Source organism: Trichechus manatus, unplaced genomic scaffold (genome assembly GCF_000243295.1).
Source record: "Trichechus manatus latirostris isolate Lorelei unplaced genomic scaffold, TriManLat1.0 scaffold00092, whole genome shotgun sequence".
Lineage (NCBI taxonomy): Eukaryota > Metazoa > Chordata > Mammalia > Sirenia > Trichechidae > Trichechus > Trichechus manatus.
The window spans coordinates 2,500,047-2,523,277 of record NW_004444028.1 but is presented as its reverse complement, the minus strand read 5'-3'; the positions used below and the strand labels follow the sequence as shown (position 1 = coordinate 2,523,277).

Here is a 23,231-nt window from a genome sequence, read left to right as displayed (position 1 = left end):
GAATCCACCAACCACTCCTTGGAAACCCTATGGGGCAGTTCTACTCTGTCCTTTAGGGTCGTTATGAGTCAGAATCGACTTCAAGGCATTCTTTTTTTTTTTGGTATATGTATATAAATGGACTTATGTAGATATAAAGTTTTACAAATGTATATATATGTATATTATATACATATATAATGTGTATATATAAATATATGTAAAAGTCAGTCAGCCTGTTTGTATATATAGAGGAACATACAGTAAATAGTAATTTAGCAAAATGAAGTACTCTTTAGCAATAAACATCCACTGGGCAGATTAAAAAAAACAAAAACTGTTACTAAGTTATTTCCCCTCACTCCCTCCTCCTCCTCCTTCCCTTCTTCCTACCCTCCCTTATTCCTTCCCCGCTTTTCTTCCTGCTATCCCTGCTTGCTTCCTTCCTTCTTCACTTTCTTCCTTCCTCTCTCCCTTTCTCTCAAAAAACTTACGCCCAGAATCTTTCACAGCACGAACTGAAACACTCTAGATTTTAAATGTGGTGTGTTCAAAACATAACATGAGATTTTGGGATGGCTTGCCCTTGTATCCATCTGATCGGGGTACTTGAAAGTACCCCAAAAGTGTAACTATGCTTTGCAACACTCATTTCAACATTTAATTAATAAAGTGACTGTCATGGTTTGAATTATGTCCCCCAAAAAATGTGCGTATCAGTTTTGTCGGGCCATGACTCCTGGTACTGTGTGGTTTTCCTGCATGTTGTAAATCCTGCCTCTATGATGTTAATGAGGGAGGATGGGCGGCAGTTGTGTTAGTAAGGCAGGACCTGATCTACAAGACTGGATTGTGTCCTGAGGCAGTGTCTTGAGATATAAAAGACAGAAGTGAGCAGAGAGACTGGGGACCTCATACCACCAGGAAAGCAGTGCTGGGAGCAGAGCACATCCTTTGGACCGGGGTCTCTGCGCGGAGAAGCTTCTAGTCTGGGGGAACACCCAAGAGAAGAAGGCTGACAGAGAGAAAAAGCCTTCCCCTGGAGCTGACGCCCTGAATTTGGACTTTTAGCCTACTTTGTCTGTGAAGAAATAAACTTCTCTTCGTTAAAACCATCCACTTGTAGTATTTCTGTTAGAGCAGCACTAGATGACTAAGAGAGTGACCTTCCTTCCCCATCACCTGGATGAGAGAAACAGTGTACAGAACACTTACATGCAAGTCTAGTGGTTAGAATAACCTACTTTCAAGTCCAATGACCATTATGTTTTTCAGCCACCGTTATGGTTTATTTTCTTTCTTTATTCTTCCTCTTTCTTCTCCTCCTTTTTTAAGTTCTTTCTAAGATCTTGGTTAATTGGCTTTTTAGCAGCCAGGAGTTTTGTTTCCTAACAACTAAAGCTTATATACGTTATTTGCTCCTCTCTCCAGATGTCAGTAAAAAGTATAAATTTTATTCCTTCTCCCTGGGACCAACCTTGCTATACTTGTTTTCTTTGTGTACTGTTTTCCTCGTTAGTCCATGTGTGCTGTTAGTTTTAGGTATTAAAATATTAATTTATCCAGAGCAAATGGGGCAGGTTATCATGTGTGTCTCTGAATATTTTCAGGGCAAAATATGATTATTGCTCACTTCAACTCATCCTCTCACTTTTTTCCCTCTTTTTTTAAAAACTTGATCTGTCCGACTAAGGAGATCACATTTAGTACCTGCTAGTTGAGACTTAGAGCCCTGGTGGCACCGTGGTGAAGAGTTCAGCTGCTAACCAAAAGGTCAACAGTTCGAATTCACCAGCCACTGGTGGGAAACCGTATGGGGCAGTTGTCCTCTGTCCTGTAGGGTCACTATGAGTCGGAATTAACTTGAAGGCAACAGGTTTGGTTTTGAGTTTGTATTCTACTCTTCTGAGTTAGTTCCTCAGCTGGTCCCAAATCCCCATGGTGCACTGAGTCACAATGTGACCACCAGCTGCACGTGCTGCTCATACACATGGTACATTAACTAGTGGGGCTGGCAGAATTTGGCGTTGGGAGTGTCTTCAGGAAAAGTTGGAGACCCTCTCCCACTCGGAGCATCTTTCAGTGGATTAGTGTCGTGGGTATGAATGTTACAAGTGATCATCCCTTTGCCTGTCTCAGTTCTGTGCAGATGGAGTTTTGGTTTTAGAAAATCATTCAGTGGAATGTGTTTCCTGTATCTGGTAGTCAATGATCACTTACCAAAAAAGGGGGTGGTGGGAGAATAAAAATAAACTTATGATAATTCATATACACTTAACCTTTACTGAATGAGTAATACTGAAAAGGGAGTGAGGCGGTCTCTGCTGACCAGCATTTGCAAATGGATTCCAGGAATGTCCTTAGAGTTACCATAGCAATCTCTCAGTCCTGCCAAGAGTATCCCTTGAGACTTTATTAAGGGTGGGGAAAGTGAGGGATACGGAGGGGTGTGTGTGTGTATGTGTTTATTGCCCAAGAGGGTATAGTGGAAAGAACTCTAGAAAAAAGTTAGGAAACCAGCATTCTAGACCTGGTTCCACCCAAGCTGCATGGCCCTGGAAAATCTACCCACCGTTCTTGGAACTTCAGTTACCATGTGTGAAATAAGCATATGTTCCATCTTTTACACTGTGTACTTTAAATGATTCTAACACAGAAAGATCCTGTATGTTCATTAGGATATCCCTGTGTTAACAAAAATAAAATGAATATAACAAAAGCAATCATATTTTTTAAAAAAAACAATATATAGTATTTCCAGTTAGTCAAGATCTGACTTTATTGGTAATAAATATGGATCTAACTACATTTTTAAAGACCCAGGTGAGTCAAAAGCTCAGTTTTAAACCCTGGCTTCCACAAACTATAATGCTACTGTCAAGAGCTATTTTATGAAGACATAACACCATTTTGCCATATTTCTTGGGAGAATAATACTACTGATTTTTTTTCTCAATAGAGCCCCTTTCCCTAGTTTTTTAAAAATATAACCCAAAGCACAGCATTGAGTATTTAATTATAATTATAGGCAGATATGACCTGTGAAGCGTTTATGTATCCATTGTAGCATCTCTGCCTCTTCAATCATACGTTCTTCATATTTAGGACTACCTTTTGTTCTCCTTTTCGTGCTTTTAATTGTATTTATGTAGAATATTATGTGGTTTTTTGGTAGCTTCCTGTGTTGTGTAATTGCTCCCTCCTGGTGGGATAGCTGAAATCTTCCGAGGGTTTCAGGAATTCCCCATCTTGTTCAAAAACCCTTGGGGAGATGTATTCCTGATGTTCTCAGTTTATACTTGTAAGGCATGTTCTTTCAAAGCAAACATTATAATTGTTGGTTAGGGTAGAAGTCATAATGCAACAAGAATGATTTACACTTTAGCCTTGTAATGACGTCAACCGTCAGTTGCCATCCAGTTGATTCCGACTCATGGCAACCCCATGTGTGTCAGAGTTAAACTGCTCCATAGGATTTTCAATGGCTGGTTTTTCAGAAGCAGATCATCAGGTCTTTCTTCCGAGGTGCCTCTGAGTGGACTGGAACTGCCAACCTTTTGGTTAGCAGCTGAACATGTTAACCTTTAGTACCACTCAGGGACTTCCGTAATAACATCTCCAGAAACCATAAAAACAAACCTGACTCAGAGCGACCCTATAGGATAGAGTAGAACTGCCCTATAGGGTTTCCAAGGAGCAGCTGGTGAATTTGAACTACGGACCTTCTGGTTAGCAGCCGTAGCGCTTAACGACTATGCCACCAGGGTTTCCAGAACATTAGCTGTGCCTTATTCATGGTTTGTTGTGCTTGTTTGACTTATGATGCCTATAGAAGGTTTACCACTCAGGGTTCCACCAGAGAAGCAGAACCAGTAGGAGATAGATATTAAGAGATTATAGTTGTAAGGAATTGGCTTACACGATCGTGAGGGCTGACTAAGCAAGTCTGAAATCTGTAGAATAAGGCCATGAGGAAGAGCAAAGTGTGTCTCTGGGGCATGAGTTGAAACTGCTATCCACAGGTGGAAACTGGTCTTCCGGGAAACCTCCACTCTCCTCTTAAGGCCTTTCAGCTGAATGAATCAGGCACACCCAGATTACCTAGGGGAATCTTCCTTACTTAAAGTCAGCTGATCTGGGAATTTAATCACATCTACAAAATACCTTCACAGCAACACCTAGACTAATTTTTGATTGACTGAGGATTGTAGACTAGCAAAGGTGACACATAAAACTGACCTTCACAGAAGGCTAGCCATTTTCTATAAGAGATCATCTATGGAAGACAAGTAAAGGACACTTGAAGGCAAGAAAGAGGAACTGCCCAGAAGATAGAAGAACTGAGAGTGGCGGCCAACATCACCATTGGGAATGGCAGCTGGAAGTCATGATAGGTGTAGGGGACAGTAAAGATGAACAGACAAGTGTTGTACTGTGGGTATGCTGGGACCTGAAGAGACTTCCCCTACCTGCTCTGGGAAAACAACCACTGTCAAATCATTTCTTTGTGTTCTAAGTTACAAACAGCAGGGTTGAGTGTAGTAACATGTTTATATGCTTCTTAGAGGCCGCAGGCATTTGACTAAAATACTTTTTTCTCCACATTGCTGTCACCTGCTGACCTCCCCGACGTGGTCGTCACTCAGTGACCACATGGCCTACTGTCCCCCCTCTGCTTCCAGGTTTTCAGCCTTGTTGGCTGATTTCAGGGCCCAACTCGCTGGCCTCTCAGCCCCTAGACTTCACATCTTCAGTGACTGTTATCTCCACTCAGTTGTGGCTGCCGTTCCCGTTTTACACCCTGGATCTTGTCATTGCTTGACTCTATTCTACCGCATTAATCATAAAATTTAAAAAAACCAAAACCAAACATAAACTCTCTCTGAACACAAGCCTACCTTCTTCCAAGTACCTCCTCTCCTCTTTGCATTTTTGCACCTTCCTTTACCTTGACTTGTGTCTCCCCATCAGTTGCTTCCCGTCTATTTATTTTCTCGTGCAGCTTAGATTCCATGGTTCAGTACTTCAGCCTGTTCTTTCCACTGTTGCTCTTCTTATTGCTAAAACCTGGAGGCTTCTTCCAGAATTTTACTTCATGCACCTGCTCCGTTTAAACCTGTGACACACTCAGGCCTTCTTGACAACTTCTTAAGGTTATTGCTCACCTCACCGAGCTCTGTTGAATGTTTCCGTGCCTTTCTGAACATCTTCATATCAGGCATCTTCTTAGTTCTCCTTCTTCTGTCTCCCCGTAAATGTTGATTTTTTTGGGGGGGCGGTGGGGGCGTGGGGTTGGAAGAGTTTTCTTTTCTTGAGCCATTTCTTGTTTCATGTCTCACATATGGCTTACGATCTCTGACTCCTGTGCCCTCAACTACCAGTACTGTAATATTGGTATTCAAATCTGTTCCATCAGGCTTTCTTGCACTTCATGTCCATGTTTCCGACTGTTTGTTAGCCGAGAACGTTTGGATATATCACAGGCAGCTCAGCTTCAACATGTCCAGAATAAATTCATCAACACTCCCCTGGAAATTCCTTCCACTGTTACGTTGTTCCATTGAATGATATCACTGTCTAACCAATTGCCCAAGCCAAAAATTTGGGTATTATTTCTAGATTCCTTTTTTCCCTTATTATCAATTTCATTTCATAGATATTTCACAGACGTTTCTACTTTTCTTCATCTCCACTGCCATTTAATTATTTCAGATCACCATCATCTTTCTTGGACCATTGGAACTAACCTCATAACTGACTTCCTTGTAGCTTCCCTCTCAATCCATCTGCCAGGCTGTTCCTAAAATGCAAATCTGATTGTATTACTTCTGTAACACCTTACCTCCTTAGCCCAGACACTAAGAAAACAGGCTCTGTGATCTTGGACAAGTAACCTTTCTTGGTTCATTCTCCATATGTAAAATGGGAGTAGTAGTAACACTTTTCTTTTTTATGCTTCTTTAACTTTTCCTCTTGCTACTCTTTTTTATGCCCTATACTCTAAGCCCCTTGGACTTCTCTGAGACTGCCAAAGTCGTTCAGCTGCCACTGGATAGTCACATGCCATTCTCTCTGCCTGGAGCACTGTTCATGTCACCAGCCCTTTATTGCCATGTCTCAACATAGATGCATTTCCCTTTAGCAATATTCGCCAGCTTCCAAGGGTTTAGTTTTGATGCCCTTGCTATGTTCTCCTATGTCTTTCTCCTTGAACTTCCTAATCTCCACCCTTTCCAGTCTTATAAGTGCTTATTCACTCACTGCCGTCTTCTCCCATATGATCGTCCCCCCGCCCATTGTAAATTCCATGAGAACATTGACCACTGACCATGACCATCTTGTTAAATTTTCCATCCCCTTTGTCCAGTGCTTAGCACAGTGTCTAGCAAAGATTGGGCACTCCGTAAATGTGTGATGAATGTTTACAATGTTACCATCTCACTAGTGCACATGCATTTCCAACAAAGGGATCGTGTCTTTCCTTCTTTAGGCAAGAGAGAAAATGTAATTCTCCTCCTATCTCTGTAATGGCTCCCTGCTAAGCTGGCTGCTTCTAGAGAGTGTTTATACAATCAAATCAAGTGGTATTTTACTAAGAGGGAAAGTCCCAGGACGAGTCCCTAGTCTTGACCACAAAGTTCTCTGATTTATCTCTATCCCCCTTGAAATCTTGGTTTCAGCAAAGCAACATTTCTATACTTCATATCATCCTACCAGATTAAATGCAGTATAGAAATGCATATACACAAAATCCCCAGTAGATTATAATGTTAGGCCTAGGGTCAGGGGCAAACAGCAAACCTATTTTTAGCATTACTTGGAGGGAAAATTCTAGGTTTATAACTGACAAACATTCAGAGAGCTGCTTCGGTTTTCTATCAAGCTCTTGGTTGTTTTATTTTTATTTTATTTTTTTTACAGTTCTACACGTTGAAGGAAAGTTCACAGTTTTTAAAAGGAAATGTGGCCCTTTTCATTAGCTCCTTTTACCTCATGCTGAGTCATGGATGAGAGAGAATTTGTAGGCGGCTGAGCTGCAGGAAAAGCAATACTGCCATTTACACTTGCAGGCTGTTATGCTTTCCAGAAAACTTTTTCCGTAGGTTGCGAAAGTGATTAATCTGCTGTTAAAACTGACAAAGAAGGTTCTCAGATAAGAGAAAGAATTAAAATGAGGGATTTTTCTTTAAAAAGTAAGCTCTTCTTTCCAGTTTTAGATCAGAAAAATATAGATCTAGATGTTTTTTACTTCTAGACTTTTTGGGTCTATGTGATTTTGGTCATGACTTAAAACAATCACAAGACTTTTTCTATTTAAATTACGTCTTTTAATTTATTGAGCTTCTGGCATGGCTCATTCTTCATGTTTTATGTCTAAATTATTCATTTCTACATCCTGTTCCACTCGCTTGTTTCTTTTTTCTTTCATATTTCTATATTTGGATCTTACTTTTCAGTACTTTCTGTATTATCTGACTCCTCAGCCCCAGATCTCTCCAGCCAACCTTCTCTTTTTGAACATTAAAAGTGGTGAAAGTAGTCTGAGTTCCTTCTGTGATATGACCTCCTCTCTGCATGACGAATTCCATTTATGTAACGTTTTTACAACCGTTTTAACAACTGGAACCAAAATGGTTTGGTATAATTTAAATGTGACACCACTCCTTAAGATATTAGAAATTGCATTTTTCCTTGTAATTTTTATTTTTAAAAAATGACTTTGAGATGTAAAAGCTTTTTCATTGGGACTGGTGCGTATACATAGGAATTTGATCTTTTCGCTAGGGACCGTAGATTCCAGCTGGCAACCTAAACAAATAACTTAGTATTGTCTAGCTTTTATACAATTCCCCAGGGAACATGTGATTTATTTACAGAATTCAGAATGTCTGAGTTTGTTGGAATTGTTGCCTTTAGTACTTTATGACGCATAGTTTTTATAACAGAGCCCTGGTGGCACAGTAGTTAAGAGCTCGGCTGATAACCAAAAGGTCAGCAGCTCCACTAGCCACTCCTTGGAAACCCTGTGGGGCAGTTCTACTCTGTGCTGTAGGGCACCGTGAGTTGGAATTGACTCAACGACAAAGGGTTTGTTTCGGGTTTTGGGTTTTTATGACAAGTTCATATGGATTGTTATAATGCAATGGTTTGACCCTCTTCCTTTTATATTCTTCTGTTCCTATGTTGTACATAGGGTCTCTGTGAGTCAGAACTGACTCAAGGGAACCTAAAAACAACAACACGTCCCACCATTTTATGTTCTGCTCTATCTGCTGTGGAGTCCATTCTGACTCATGACGAGCCCATGTGTGTCAGAGTAGAACTGTGCTCCAACGGGGTTTCCATGGCTGATTTTTCAGAAGTAGATCACCAGGCCTTCTTTTTTTTCTCAAACTCTTCCCCTCCTTATTCTGAAGGTTTGAGCCATTCCCTTGGCAACTGAATGGGAGGTAGGGTGGAGATGGTTTTCTCACAGCTCCGACAGTGTTTCTCCCCTATGAGGAACAGAAGAGACAAAGGGAACAGCCTCTTCTCCAATAGAATTGGCCAGCATAGGGGACTTGACATCCTTCTTTTAGTCCTGAAGTTTATATATATATATTGCTTTTGCCCCGGGCTAAAAATTCAAGTTTTAAAATTCTGAAGTTGAAAATGTCAAAACCATTTACAACTGAAAGCCTGCTAATCATCAGTATATATTCATATGGGTATTTCATAGGGGAAAAGTAGAGGACATGTGAATGTACTTGTTTTATGTCTGAATTACTGAAATTGTTTCTGTTCCTTTATTAAATGTAAATGAAGTATATATAAATACACAAGAAACACATATCTATATACATATATCAGTCTGTATAGAGAGCAGCATTATTAGATAACACTGTTTTACAGTTTCTTCATCCGTCTTTAAGGTGCTGTATTTAGTTCATAATTATACATATATTTATCCTTACGTCACAGTTTGTTTTGTGGGGCTGTTTGTTGGAGCAGGATGGGATGTGGAGCCCTTTTACATCCCATTTTTAAGTAGAACAAAATAATCGCTGCCTCTAGAAGTGGCTGTCTGCAGCTTTGTGTCAGTTTTCAAAAACATGGAGTAACTATTAAACCTCAGGAAAAATTTCTCTCTTTCTCTCCCTCTTTTTCTTGTTGTTGTTTTTGTGGAGATAAACCATCTTAATTTAAGTTGATGGTCCACTTTGTTGGGACCACTTTGATTTGACATTTTTAAAAAGGAGTGGATTCTGTATGTATTAGGGGAGAGTCTGTTCCTTAATGAAATACCGGAAACAGAATTTAGACCAAAACTTAACCATGAAGCAATGGTAATGAGATGTGATTGTGGTTTGGGGGAGAAAAAAAAAAACCCTGCAGGGAATAGTACAAGTGCTGTGCATTATGAATCTCTACTAAATAGGTCTCATTAGTCTATTACTAAGGGGCCATGGTGGCACAGTGGTTAAAGTGCTCGGCAGGTAACCAGGTCCGGGGCTGAACCCACCAGCTGCTCGGACAGAGAAAGATGTGGCAGACTGCTTTCATAAAGATTACAGCCTTCCATAAAAATCACCCTGTGGGGCGATTCTACTCTGTCCTGTAGGGTTGATATGAGTAGGAATTGGACTTGGCTGCAGTGTGTGTGTGTGTGTGTGTGTGTGTGTGTGTGCGTGCGTGTGCGTTTCCTTTTTTAGTTCATCATTGAATGTGTTTACTTTACTTAGAAAAGTCATCTGGAAACTTTGGGAAGTAGAATATATAAGACAACTTGGTGTTAAACTAACAACAATCATTACAGTAGCTGTTTTAAAAGTTAGAAGCAGGTGAGTATGTGTGAGGGTCCCCCAAACAGCACCTATTTCAATAACATACTTATATTATAGAAAAGCCATTTCTGTCTCCTGAGATAGATGGCCTTGGAGAATGCTGGATGACGTACTGTGTGACAGTTGCCTCTGAGTTCTTTCCCTTGTACTAGATATTTTCAACAAATATAATGAGTCTTAAATATTCTTCTAAAGAAGGTTGACTCCCTACTGAGGACTGAAGCATGAGAGGACATTTATAGTGATTATTTACTTGCATGTTGTTACACTGTAAGGCCTGCAAAGCCGGAGTGCCAGATGCTAAATTCTATCAACATAATGCATCTTTAATTAAATAATATATTAGCAATACAATTAATAATGTGGTCTGTTTCTATAACTTTGTTAAGAAATTACCATAATTTTTCTATAACAGGCTAATAAAAAGGCAGTGTGTTTTGAAACAGCCTCTCTTAAAGTGGTTATGTGCTTTGTGTCTGTTGAATTCTGAATTAAAATTAAGAGGTGGCTGGCTAGAATTATCTGATGCAATGCACTCAGGACTTCAAATTAGTACGGAATCTTGTAAAAGCTGTTATTATTTTGCTTCCTTTAAAAAAAATTAGTTTCCTTGTTTGTCAGTGGGCTCACTATTTTAAGAGGTTTAGGGAATACTTCTTTGCATTGTTCTTCCTCCCTCCTCTAACTACTTCTAAAGAACCCCAGAGCAAATGCAAAACGTAAGTCCCAGTGCATTGGCCTGTGATGGCTTCTAACAAGTGGAAGGTCATACTCCTTGTTCTGAGGCCATTGTTGACGTTTTAATTTTCACAATGTGTTAACATGATAATTAAATTCTGCTGGTTGTCCTGTGAGGAAATAATTTTAAATGGGACTACATATGGAGGGGGGAAAAAAAAAACTTTTATGCTTAAGAATACTATCTTTTTAACTGAGATCATGTGTGGATACATACCAAACCGAACACGTTGCTGTCGAGTTGATTCCGACCCTATAGGACAGGGTAGAACTGCCCCATAGGGTTTCCAAGGCTGTTATCTTTAACAAAAGCAGACTGCTGCATCTTGCTCCTCTGGAGCAGCTGGTAGGTTCAAGCCACTGACCTTTCAGTTAGCAGCCCGGCGCTTAACCAGTACACCACCCGGGCACCTGTGTGAATACAGAATAGCTGTTATAGCTATGACAGTAGGGTTCTAGTTAATAAAATAACATTTTGCAAGCTGCCTTTTCCAAGACTATTTCAAAATGTCACCCTCAGCCAGACAGAAGTAATTTGCATCAGAGGTATATGTGTCCTACTCTTAATGAAATGACAGAACCCTCTCTTCAGAAAGTAATTGTTCTCCTTTCAGTGCATGTTTTTTTCCAGCTCTTAGTGTCCCTCCCCTGTCCTTCTTTTGCCCTAATACGTGTCCCTTAATGCCATCAGATTAGTTGTTAACTGGCATTAAACGCAGATGTTACCTTTCACAGTCTGTCCTTGTCTGATTTTGCAGCCTCACTTCCAAAGACTTGCTTTCATGCAGAGGCGGCTCAGAGAGCAACTTGGAGACCAGAAAGCCTAGATTCAAGTGCCAGCGTTTGCTTATTATGTGACCTTACACACATTACTTAAGCTCAGTAGACCTCAGTTTCCTCGTCTATAAAATGGGGATGATGCTTGCCTCTTCCTCTGCTATGTATGTAAAGCACTTAGATAAGGACTGGCACATCATATGTGTATCAGCTGTTACTAAATTCCTGTCGCACTTGATAGCTCTCCATACGTGCCCTATCTCTTTGTGCTTCTGCTCACATCATTTCCGCCAAACAGAGTCTACCCTCCTTCTCCCCTAGCGCACGAGGGAGCGCAGAAACACACAGCCATCTTTTTGTTCTAACTCTACCTCCCTCAAGACGTAGTCCATTTGAGACCTTTTGTACACTTCTCTTATGTTATCAACGTTCTCTGGTGTGTGGTACAGCTATTTGCAAGCATATTCTGTCTTTTTTGCTGTTTGATTAACTCCTTGAATCCAGGTATCTGGTGTGATGGATTCTTCCCTTGTCCATGGAGCCCAGTGACCTGTGTTGATAGGCTATGCTTATTTATTGAGGGGTGAGGGAATGCTTTTCTCTTTTAGGTATCTTATTTGAGACATTTTGAATGTACATGATGTGGTCTTTTATTTTTGCATTGAACCTGCCACTTCTGGTTATTGGCAAAGGTCAGAAAATGAGGAGGAACAAAAATAAATACATTTAGTCCATTTAAGCAGTGTGAGTTCCTCTTGTCTTTCCTTCCGTCATTTAGCCTTCAAAAGTTTTGCAAAATAATGACCAATTTCTTATTTAGAGGAAAATGAAAGCTGATCTATTACTTCTATTATATAAATAGCATTCTTCATCAATGGATTATTAGGTGAATGGACTATTTACATATATATTGTCTTTCTGTAAAGAGTGCAAGAAATTCTCAGTGCCTCTTGCTTATACACCAACAGCTGCATTCTGAAAACTACAGCGCTGTTATGTCTTTAAGAATATTACACCCGGAGACCGTGGTTTCAGGGGACATCTAGGTCAATTGGCGTGACAAAGTTTATTACGAAAATGTTCTGCATCCGATTTTGGTGAGTGGCATCAGGGGTCTTAAAAGCTAGCAAGCGGCCATCTGAGATGCATCAATTGGTTCCAACCAACCTGGAGCAAAGGAGAATGAATAACACCAAAGACTCGAGGAAAATATTAGCCCAAGAGACAGAAGGGGCCACAAAAACCAGAGATTTCATCAGCACGAGACCAGAAGAACTAGACAGTGCCTGGCTACCACCAATGACCGCCATGACAGGGAACACAACAGAGAGTCCCTGATGGAGCAGGAGAAACGTGGGGTGCAGAACTCAAACTCTAGTAAAAAGACCAGACTTAATGGTCTGACTGAGACTGGAGGGACCCCAGAAGACATGGCCTCCGGACTCTCTGTTAGCCCAAAACTGAAACTATTCCCAAAGCCAGCTCTTCAGACAAAGATTAGACTGGACTATATGTCATAAAATGATACTCGTGAACAGTGTGCTTCTTGGCTCAAGTAGACACATGAGACTAAATGGGCAGCTCCTATCTGGAGGAGAGATGAGAAGGCAGAAAGGGACAGGAGCTGGTTGAATGGACGTGGGAAATCCAGGGTGGAAAGGAGGAGTGTGCTGTCACATTATAGAGATAGCAACTAGGGTCACATAACAATGTGTGTATAAATTTTTGTCTGAGAAACTAACCTGAGCTGTAAACTTTCACTTAAAGCACAATTAAAAAAAAAAAAAAAATTACACCCCGAAATAAAGTTTTAACACCCTGTATTCCACAATAAGTTACATTGCATTATTCATTTACTACTCAAAACTTGTGGGGCTTGAAGTAGTTTAATTTTTATACATTTAAACTATTTACTTGACCATATTTTAAAAACAAGTCATAAAGCATGATAGTTTCTCAAGTTCTAAGGGGGTATATTTTATTATTGGTTTAAAAAAAATAGATTAAAAAATCAGCTAGTTAAATGCTTGGCTGCTAACCGAAAGGTTGGGGGTTCAAACTCACCAGCCACTCCACGGGAGAAACACATGGCATCCTGCTTCCTTAAAGATCACAGCCTTGGAAACCCTGTGAGGCAGTGCTGCTCTGTCCTATAGGGCCACTGTGAATCGGAATCGACTCGTCGGCAGTGGGGTTTGGTTAATGTGTAGTTTGTATATTGAAAATATGTAAGTTTTGCTGTTTTCACAGCATTGTTTCTTGATTTTGTTTTTCTTTTACCTTTTTGTTACTGTAGTTGTTTTGTTTTTGCAACATTGTTGGCACGTCTCCTTTTTGTTTCTTTTGCACTGCACCAAACCAAAAAACGTGTTGCCGCAGAGTCGGTCCCGACTCATAGAGAGCCTACAGGACAGAGTAGAACTGCCCCATAGGGTTTCCAAGGAGCGGCTGGTGGATGCAAACTGCCAACCTTTTGATTAGCAGCCGAGCTCTTAACCGCTGGGCCACCAGGGCTCCACTGCACTGCATAGCGCTCTTTCATGCAGACTTTAATGACCTCTCTATTTCTTTGGTGCCAACCAACAGTTCCTTTATTCTAGAATGGTAAATGTAATATCACAGATCCAGGTAAGCGATGGAAGAACCAAGCTGACCAAATGTTTGGTTTATTTTATAATGGTAGTTTTGGTTGTGTTTTCTCTGCATAGATGCTTCTTGTTTGTATATATGCCATCTAGGAATAATTAACTTCTTTTCTTTATTTCTTAAAACAAGGATTCTATTTTTTTTTTTAATAGACATGTTACAGAAGAAGTATTTCACAAGGTAAATGACTGAGTGACATCTGCTCTCTGGTTGAGTATTACTAGGGAGTAGTGAGGAGTGTGGAAAACTTGTGGGGACACGTACTCCCCAGCTTTAACTCAGGGTGCATGTGGAAATGGAGGTCTGTTCTTTCTAGATCTCTGGGATTGAGTTGTATTTAAATGGCCGATGATCTCTAAGGTTGTCAATTTAGGAGATTCAGACCACTGTACAAGTGACTCTGTTCAGTGTTTTATTTACAAAACCGAATTGAGGAGTCCAGCCCCAAGGCCCAAGTTTTAGTTAAACTGTTTAGACAAAGTCTAATAAGTATGTGAAATAAATCATTTGTTTTTGTTTTTCTTTGATATTTCCCCCCTTCCCCTCTAGAGTTTTACAGGAATCTCCACGGCCAGATGATGATTTTGTGAGTCAGAGGCAAGGTTTATGTCTTTGAATTTTAGCCAGAAGTAAAAATTATTGAGGTCACTTGAACACATATGTTGTGCTTCCCCTTGAAATTTTCTGGCTCCTCTGTTAAGACTTATGAATAACTACTGTGTTATTTGGAGCCCTGGTTGCACAGTGGTTAAGAGCTCGGCTGCTAATCAAAAGGTTGGCAGTTCGAATCCACCAGCCACTGCTTGGAAACCCTATGGGACAGTTTTGCTATGTCCTATAGGGTTTCTATGAGTTGGAATCAACTCCAAGGCAATGGGAGTGTGTTATTTGGACATTCCAAAGCAAGAGTGGGATGGTGTGAGGATCACCCTCTCTCTTAAAGTATCCATAGATGATCAAATGTGATAATGTCAACTAATTTTGACAAGCAGATTGTGGGCCTTCAGTTTTAACACGGTCTTATTCTGTGATTCCATTTCCTCACTGTGTTCTGACACCCCATTTCAGTGTCTGTTTTTAACAAAGATCAAGTATCAAGCATGTTTCATTGGTTTCCTTCGATCAGCTACATCGATAGATCTCGTTTGTGCCATACCTACTTATCTTTGGAGATATCATTGTAGAAAATAAAATATGCTAGAAATAACTATACTGGGACAGAATTTCTACAGAGAAAAACTCTGCTGATGATGCTGCAAGAGCCTTTTTCCTTCAAGTCCTCTCCCTCACGATAGGGCCCTCATCTTTTTTTGCCTGAGGTATTGAAGTCATTTTTTGTCTGACCCCCTTTATGCCTGTACGTACGCACATGGCTGCAGATTCTTCAACATAGCCGTAGTCCTGTCATTCTGTAAGTGGCTTTTTGGCTGTCTAACCTGTTACAGAGATACAACTTAAAGATCTAGGAGGAATATAGTAATAATAATGCTAACAACAATGATAATAAATGACGGCCCTTTGATGCTCTATCTTGATATTGTTTAGAGACAACAGGGCTTTTGGCATTTGAGAAGCTTTAACATGGAAGCATTTGGCAAGTGTCTGAATTGCATGTATATCCTGTTTCATTTGCAAGAAAATCATCAGATAGACATGGGATGGGAAGTTGAGTAGGTGGGGAGTTGACATTTTGTTAGAAGTGCATCCTTGGTGTTTTGATATAGCTTTGTACCTTCTCAGATCTTTGTTATCAGAAGCAAACTACTTTGTGAGAGTAGAGCATAATTCAGGACGGTGGAAAAATTTTAATGCGTTGCATAGGAGTCCTGGTTTTGCCACTAAATGTGTATTTTAAGTAGTTGATTATTACATTTGAATTTCGTATCTGTTAAAGCAGATTGACTACTTGGTAACCACCTTGTAAACAACTTTTTAAAAGAATTTTTAAATCTGTGATATGATGTTAAACGAAAAAATAAGATACAAAACTACGTGCAGAGTGTGCACATTTAAACACCACCAATGATACCAACCGTGCAGATGCACACAGAGACGCACGCACACACACACACGCACACACACACGCACACACAAATACATATGTATGCATAGAAAAAAATAGCTTGGAAATAAATTTACCAAGATTTAACAGTTATTATATTAAGTGTTTGAATTTTGGGGGTTTCATTTTCTTTACTCTTGTTAGTATTTCCCATATCTCGTGGGTGAGTATCGCTCTTTTAATGAAGAAGCTATTTTACATGATGGCTTCCCTAATACTCTCATTAACAACTCAAAAAATCAATGATAGTGTTTTGCTCAAACATCGTTTAAAAGTCATGGAGAGACAGGAATACATATACTCAAGGTTGAACTGGTTTTTTTTATAATAGTAAAATATCTTGAATAGTTCTGTTTCCTGCTGTTTGGGAACTGGATCCCTGAGAAAATTGTATGTTTGTTTGTTTGTTTGGTTGGTTTTTTGGATTTTTTTTTCCTTCATTGTTGAGGTACTGAGTGAGGAAATCCAGCAGTAGAATGAGTAACTCCATGATTGCATCTCTGATGTCTCGGATCGTTTGTGGTGCTTCTTTTTTTCTTTTCTTTCCTCCTTCCCTCCCTTTTCTTTCGTTCTTCCCATTGTTTTTTTCTATATTGTCTCTCGCTTTCTCACTGAATTATGATGTTGCTAATGCTGTTTCTCATATTCCCATATTTCTGTCTGTAATGGCAGCCACCCTAGAATCCACAGGGGCTAAGACACGTAGACATGCACAGTAAATAGAGAAAATTAAGAAAAGTGGGGGATGACTTCATACGTCAGTATAGTCATTTATTTCACAATCATATTTTGAGAACCTACTATGGCTCTGTGCTACTATATTCTAGGTGTTACAAGTGGATGAAGAGTTTGATGTCAGAATGTGATCCCTATGCTCGCATTCTATGGTTTGGAAGAATTGTTCTCAAAGTTGAGAGTGCTTATGAATTATCCACGTGATGGCATTTATTTGCGATATGAGAGACATAAGAGAAAACGCTGGCTAGAGGAAGGTGCCTGATAGATTGTCTCTTTGTACCTGAGTGAGGTATGAAGAAACGTTTTTAGCCAGCACTTTGAAGGGAAGGAGCTGAGTCACAGAGAAGGCAGGAACTTGCTACATTCACCCAGTACTTAGAGAGTAGAATGGGTACCCTAGTCCTTGGCCTCTTCAGTCAGTGTTCTTTGGCGGGCTGGAACTCAGGTCTATGGTTAAAAAAATGAATGGGTTGTACTGCGGCACTGTGCTCCAAGTGGGGTCTGTCAGACTTCTGGGAATCTGAGAGGTTTCCACTGGTTTTCTGCCTGCTTCCCTCATTATAACTGAGTTCATTGAGACGAGGGACAGTGACTCGTTACCCAGCAGCCGGCAAAATTCCTGGTATTTAGAAGGTGGTCAGTAAATGGTCGATGACTGTATGAATGACACCATTTTTTCAAAAAGAAATTCTAAAGTCATACATTTAGAGCCAACAAAATATTGAATTTCGTTGTGTCTGGATGGTTTTGGGAAAGGCAGTGCGTTCTCCGAATGGAAAAGATATTTGGAGATGTGATTGTTTTTCTTTTAAAATAAAGCTATTTTATTTTATATAGAGAGATACATGTTCATTTTATTAAAGAAAATGAAAAAAAAAAAAACCAATATTCCCTCTACCCATAAGTTTTGTTTTCTTATTCACATATTGTGTTTTAATCATACTTCATATACAAGTTTACATCCTGCTATTTTTAGTTAACATTGTAGCAGAAGGAGTTTAATGGTTGATTAAGCATTTTTTTTTGAATATATAGATTGAGATTTAGAAAATAAATCTAAGAAGAGCGTCGGAATGAGAAGGGTCTTGGTTTGTATACCAGACTGAAAATGTCAGTACTTATCTGAGACCAAAGGAGCTGGGGTCCTTAAACCCTTAAAAGCTAGATAGGATCTTTGAATTCTTCCAATCCAGTTCCTTCACGTTATAAAGAGGAAACCGAGACACAAAGAACATAGTGAATTTGTTTCAACCCAGGCCTTTCAAACCTTGTCGTCTCTGTTTAAAATTGTGTCCTAAAGAATATTCATTTTAGAATTTGTTGTTTTTGTTTGCTATTTTTTTAATAATAATTTTAAAAAGGAAAAAATAATTCTTCATTTTGTAGTCAAAAGGAAGTTCCACTGGCGGAAGAAGTCTCAAATGAAATCTTCCAGAAATTTCTACTTCTGAGCTGGTGAAGGTGCTGGTACCCTGACCCTTGCCTACCCCTAGTCCCTTCTCTCCCACAAAGCGTGATGACGGTGTTTCACGGCCAAGTAATGGCAGTCTCCCCTTCAAGCCATCTTCAAATTCCAGCGGACAGTGGCTATCTAAAAAAGAAAATATAAATTCTCTCCTACTCCACATTCTAAGGCACTTTCTGCACTGCACTTTCTAAAGTATCTAATACACTCTATCAACAATGCTTTCCAAAATACAAATGGAGGAAATAGCAAAGGGCAGTTTAGGGACCATTCAAACAAAGACGTTTGTCGTTGCTGTCATTGTTATTGTTGCTTTTGAGAAGACACTCATGTACTGCAAAAATGTTTTTCCAATTGTCCTCCGCCTCTGCTGTTGTAAATAAACTCAGTCCTGGTTTCTAAGCGGTTGCCCAGAGAAATCAAGAAGGGAGCGACTTTAAACTGCTACTCAGTGACTGAGTGACAAAGACAGGCGCGAGAGAGACCCTTGCTTCCAGATTAGCCCTCGTTGCCTTGCCCTTTTCAGGCCACACTGACCGCAAGAAATGAGTCTACCCCATGTGGTCACTGCAGGATTTATCTGGGCATTTGCTGACCCTGCTCGCGGTTTATTTTTATTTCTTCTGATAGACGTGGATTTGGCACACGAGAGCGAATTCTTTCTGGAACAGTAGATGTGTCCGGCGCACTTGTTTGCTGTAACCATTTGTGCTATGGTTTTTTTTTTTTTGAAGAGCGCAGAATTGTTGAAGGGGGAGAGAGAAAAACCAGAACCATTTTAGCGATTATGCAAAATGAGAACGTGAGTAATTTTGCTGCAGTTAGTCATTATGGGGTTTCATAGCTTGTTTTACAAGGATAAAGGGATGCGTACAGGTTTGGTGAATAGAGCTCTTATTTGTCCCTAATAGTCGCTTTTTATGAAAACATTTTCTACCCTTCCTCCTACTCTGTGGCAAAAGTGCTCTCTCTCCTTAGAAATTATACCCTTTTGTGATTCAGCCCGTTTATGCATTTACAGTAAGTGGACAAACAGCTTCCATTTCTGAGAACAAACATGCTAGGAGAAGAGAAACATTTTTTTTTCCTCCCGTACAATATGTGATGTGGCTGACGTTCATTCAAATCATAATGATACAGAGATTATTTAAAAATAAACATGTTTTCTGCAAAAAGAGAAAGAAAAAAAGAAACCATACAAGCATCTAGGGACTTTGCTACGAGCTGAATATGCTTTGCATAGGGTGTCCTTTCAATATTTTATTTGACCTATCTGCTAGGTCTTAGCACATTTTGCTCGTGGAATTCAATGAGTTCTGTAAGATGACCACCTATTCCTTTTTGCCTTGCTGTCAATCACCCGGATTCTTTGGGAACAAGTGAACGAGGGTCTGTTTGTTTCCACTGAAGCAAACATAGCCACTTGCGTACACTGGTGGCCTCCCTTGCTGAATTCCACTACTATTTTGGAAACTGTTGCGTGCAAACACAGCAACCCACCTTGTCCCCTTTGAGCCTTGTTGGTGATTTCCATGCACTGCTGCCTGCTGTCTACACTGAGGTCCACTTTTAGAAAACAAAGCGGGGTTTGTTGCCTTTTTTGTAAGCTTATTAGCAAGTCTGCTTACTCTGTAATGTGGTGTTCAGAACACTGGTCCTTGGAGTCTGGAAAACTGAGTTCTCATCCTGACCTTGGCAAGGCCTCATCACTTTGGAAAGTCTTTCCTCAGCCTTGTTTGCTTCAGTAAAGGGTGGACATCTGTAATCCTCCAATTCCTTCAAGCTCTGTAGAGAATATTGTGTATTTTAATTATGCGCCAATAAATCGATTATTTCTTCCTTTTCAAAAATGCCGTTGTGAGTACATCTGCCCCCACTAACTCTTTCAGACTCTTGTCTCAACAATGGTCACATTTTTAATTTTACCGCTGACACACAGATTTCATCAGGACACCCCTACAGGACTTGAAGGTTTCCTCAGAGAAGGAACCCCACCCATTTGATCCATCCTTTTATTTTTTTAATGGCTTGTACGTAGCAATAACAGATTGGCATGGTTGGTTCTGTGAAAGCCGGTTGCCATCGAGTTGACTCCGACTCATGGGAGCCCCCTGTGTGTCAGAGTAGAGCTGTGCTCCATAGGGTTTTCAATGACTGCATTTTTACAACTAGATTGCTAGGATTTTCTTCTGAGTCTCCTCTGGGTGGACTTGAATTTCCAGCCTTTCAGTTTGCAGCCAAGCATGTTAGCCATTTATACCACCCGGGGGCTCCTGGTTCTATAATAGAAGTGAATTATAACCCAAAGCTACTGAATCACTCTCACCGTATTGCCTGTTATCTTCAGCTAAGAAACCCAAAATGCATAAACTCCGAATATATATATTTTAATTATATTGAATTATCGTACCCTCTGTTGTACTTGAATACTTCTTAGATGGATGGCTAAGGGTTCAGTTTCGCAAAGCTGATGATGGTTGGAGAAGAGTGTTGGGTTGGTTTTCATTTGGCTAACTACTGCCATTAGTGTTTTATTGTATTGGTCTTTCTTTTACAGAACTTGTCAGTAATGCATTTTTTAAATAACTTTGATTCATTGAACACACACTTATTGAGTATCTACTTACTAGACCCTAAAGGTAGAATGTTCCATGAGAAAGACGAAGTCCGCGCCCTCATGGAGCTTAGAGGGGGAGAGAACATTAAAGAAGTAACTGCCAAACAGTGGACAACGTTGATCATAAGGGAAGTACATTAAAGGGACACTATTGGTGGATACCTTACCTAGGCTTGGATGGTCAAGAATGGACTCCCGGAAATGTCTTTTTATTAGACAGTGCTTGTTGGGAGTTGGGAGCAGATCAGAAGAGACTCACTTCAGGGTAGTCTGGAGCATAGAATCCCAGGTTGAGGAAGGTAAGATAGGAGGCTGGAAAGCTAAGCAGTGGCTCTATGAGGGAGGCATTTGGACTTCATCGTAAAAGCAATGAGAACCTTTGTGGAGAGGGTTTAATCAAGCAATGGCAGAGATCAGATGTAGGTTTTAGAAATGTTCTCATTGTAGTGTAGAGAATGTACTGGAGGGCAATAAGACGAGAGGCCAGTTGACAAAGATATATATTATTGCAATAAACTAAGTCACCAATGACAGTGGACTAGGGTACCATTAAGTATCAGTAATGATAACGGGAAGGATTCAAGGTCATTAGGAGATAGAATCAACAACATTTACAATGCCAAGGAGAGAATAAAGGAGTGTGTATACAAGTAGTACATTCATAACATTCAATCGCATTATTAAAAATCTTTGCAATACCTGAAAGTAAACCAAACCCACTGCCGTCGAGTCGATTCCTACTCATAGCAACCCTGTAGAACAGAGTAGAACTGCCCCATAGGGTTTCCAAGGCTCCAAGCTTTACAGAAGCAGACTGCGACATTTTTCCCCTGTGAAGCAGCTGCTGGTAGGTTCAAACCGCTGACCTTTCAGTTAGCAACTGGGCACTTAACCACTGTGCCACCAGGACTCCTTTTGCGCTACCTACTAACGTTAAAATATACCGGATTGGCATATTTTTATAACTCTTATTTTACTTTTCTCTGTATACCCTTATTTTGAATACATGTTCCCTTGCTTACCAGCTGCCTAACAGTCAACATCCCATTAGATCAGTGTATCCTATTTTAAATGTTTTTCTTTACTGTACATAAAAGTATTAGCATTTTAATGACTCTTCCTGGCTCGCCTGCCCACCGAAAGAATGTTTCCAACTTGCAGTCCTACCCGTCATGTAAAATGCACCCATACGATCATACTTTCACTGGGATCGGCCTTTATTATTTCTTGGCTAATTGATTTAGCTCATGGTGCTTTTCACTGAACCCTGGACTTGATTGGAGAAAAGCGCATAAACCCTGTGAGGGGAGGATTCAGTGCGTGAGGCTGCTGGCTATGGACAGAGACTCTTTCCTCACTACATTCCTAGATTAGAGAAGTCTCCGATGGAATTAACCCTCATCGCAGTGACGTTTCATCAAGTACCAGCCACATGCATGCTGAGGACAAAGTGTACTGTATTGTATGGGTATTTATATAAACAGGAGCCTTAGGAAACCTCTCAAGTTCAAAACTGATGGCATACCATCTCAGTTAAAAATCACAGAAAACAAAAGTTAAAGAAAAAAACAACTTCTTAAAATGCTTGCTTTCTTGGTTTTAATGTGATGATGTGCTCGTTTTATGAATGTGTGAGCATGGGCCTCATCTACATGACTCGCTGTTTAATAGTTAAAACCCAAAACCAAACCCGTTGCCGTCAAGTCTATTCCAACCCATAGCGACCCTAGAGGACAGAGTAGAACTGCCCCATAGGGTTTCCAAGGAGCGGCTGGTGGATTCCAACTGCCCACCTTTTCGTTAGCCGCCAAGCTCTTAAATTGGGGATTAGGAAATGAGGATTTTTAAGGCAACATATTGATGTTCTCAATTTGACTTGATTTTATTTCTGAGAAACGACTTGACAGACTGGCACTAGTGTCTTCAGTAGTCCAGGATGCTAATTGTCTTTACAGTATTGGATACCGGTTCAGAAGTGTTCTGAGAATTAATTCAACAGAAAAGCTTCTTAGGCAAAAGCTGCTCTGGAGTGCCACACCAGACTATACTGTTTTTGCTATTTCTGACTCTGAAGCTATTAAGAATAGCCCATCGCTAGTTGGAGTGCGTGTTTGCAGAGCACAGCGCTGTGAAATGAACAAGTGTTGATACATTGCACAGAAGTAAGATATTTATGTCTGCATCCCTCTGTCAAAAACTCCCTGGGGAACTGATAAGATATGTGTGTGTGTGTGTGGTTTACAAGTCTGAGGACTGAAAATTAATGTATCGGTCGTTTCCTTATATTGGCAGTAATATTTTGACCTCAGTGACACCAGTTAAAACTGTGTGTGTGTGTGTGTGTGTGTGTGTGTGTGTGTGTGTGTGTGTGTGTGTGTGTGTGTG

General features: G+C 40.2%; 1 protein-coding gene across 10 annotated transcripts in view; it reads left to right on the top strand.

Moving 5' to 3' along the window:
- LPP (LIM domain containing preferred translocation partner in lipoma) overlaps window positions 1-23,231 on the top strand; it is a 756,943-nt gene that overhangs the window by 470,206 nt on the left and 263,506 nt on the right. The gene's annotated exons all lie outside the window — the stretch shown is intronic.